Source organism: Rhinopithecus bieti, unplaced genomic scaffold (genome assembly GCF_001698545.2).
Source record: "Rhinopithecus bieti isolate Rb0 unplaced genomic scaffold, ASM169854v2 scaffold_57007, whole genome shotgun sequence".
NCBI classification, from domain to species: Eukaryota; Metazoa; Chordata; class Mammalia; order Primates; family Cercopithecidae; genus Rhinopithecus; species Rhinopithecus bieti.
Genome location: NW_016821755.1, coordinates 1 through 1,470, shown reverse-complemented (window position 1 = coordinate 1,470; position 1,470 = coordinate 1). Strand labels below are relative to the sequence as shown.

The window sequence follows — 1,470 nt, the reverse complement described above, 5'->3', positions numbered from 1 at the left end:
CCAAGAAAACATTATTTTAAAAATAGTTGGTTTTATCTGATTTTTAAGGTAATAAATATGGCTCTGTCAATGTGTTTAACACGCTAACCTCCTTGTGGTAATGTTCATTATCCTTTCAGCCAGAAAACAGGGTAAAATAATCCTGTCTCAAACTGAATTTGTACATAGAGATGTTTTATTGTTTGGGGATAAAATACGAAAATTCTGAACTGGCAATTAAACTCCTCCTGAAGGTCTAGGCTACATGTAAGGAAAAGCTTGCCAATTTTTTACTGACTGAACAGCTATATTTAACTTTGCTCCATGATTTTGCTGGGCACAAAGTCAGGGTTATTGATCCTTGGGAGAAGGTACCCAGTTTTATAACATCTAAATTGCATGGTTTCTTCTTTCTGAGTCACAGTCACCAAACTAGAATGTAAAATGGGGGTTGAACCAGTAACACACACACACACACACACACATAAAAGTACACACTACTGTCCCTTCTATAAAAATTAAGTGCAAGGCCAAGCACGAATGCCAGGAATGGCAAGTCTGTTTCCTCTGTGCTGAGCGCCCCATTGTTGTGTGTCTACCTGCTGCTTTCTGAAATCAGTGCCAATGCTGTACAAAGTACACTGGTATAAAAATGGTTTTTATTTACAACAGTGTTGCCTTTTCTGTTAGAATGACGTAGTGGACTCCTGCTAAAGCAGAAGCAAATCTGTGAATGCAGACCTTATCAGAAGCCAGGATCCGGAAGGAGGCGATGACCTGCTCGGCGGTATCCGTGTCGGCCGTCTCTCTAGTCATGAAGTCGATGAAGGATTGGAAGGTGACGGTACCTTGCCCGTTGGGATCTACCAGGGTCATAATGCGGGCAAATTCGGCTTCACCCTGGGGCAAAGTACAAAGAAACATGTACTCGAACAGTACACAGCTCTCAACAGAGCCGTTCTCATTCTTTCCCTAGTGACACGCCAATTCCTTTATGTCTGAAAACTGAAGTTTGACCTGTGTTTCCCTTCGGTCTTTGGACGAGACTCCCTTTCAGGGTGACTTAGGTTTACTGCTATCAAATAATTTTAAAAGTTGCTGGAGCTTCAAACTAGAAGCTTGTAAATGTCAGAATTCTTTCCTCTCTGGGACCCACTGCTGGCCTTCATGGGTCACGGAACGTAATTATGGAAGAGTAGGTCAAAGAGAGAGCTGAACCCTTTTCTCAGATTAGAACTAGGAAAGCAATGCTGCCAAATCGAAGGCAGCTCAGAACATGGCTGTCACGACTGTAGTTTACAGTCCCGAAGAGAATCGAGGCAGGCCAGGTTAAAAATACTCATTAATGGGTAACAGAGAAGTACTGGATATTCTAGGACTATCCCAGCCCACAGTGAAATGTAAGTTTATCTTGGCTGATTTATGACTAAACCTTTTTTACCTTTCAACATATTAGAGGAAAGGGCACTTGAAAAATCATCAGGTGGCCGG

General features: G+C 42.1%; 1 pseudogene; it reads right to left on the bottom strand.

Moving 5' to 3' along the window:
* Positions 1 to 627: 627 nt before the first annotated feature.
* Positions 628 to 951, bottom strand: LOC108521022 (alpha-actinin-2 pseudogene; annotated as a pseudogene).
* Between the last annotated feature and the right edge of the window lie 519 nt (positions 952 to 1,470).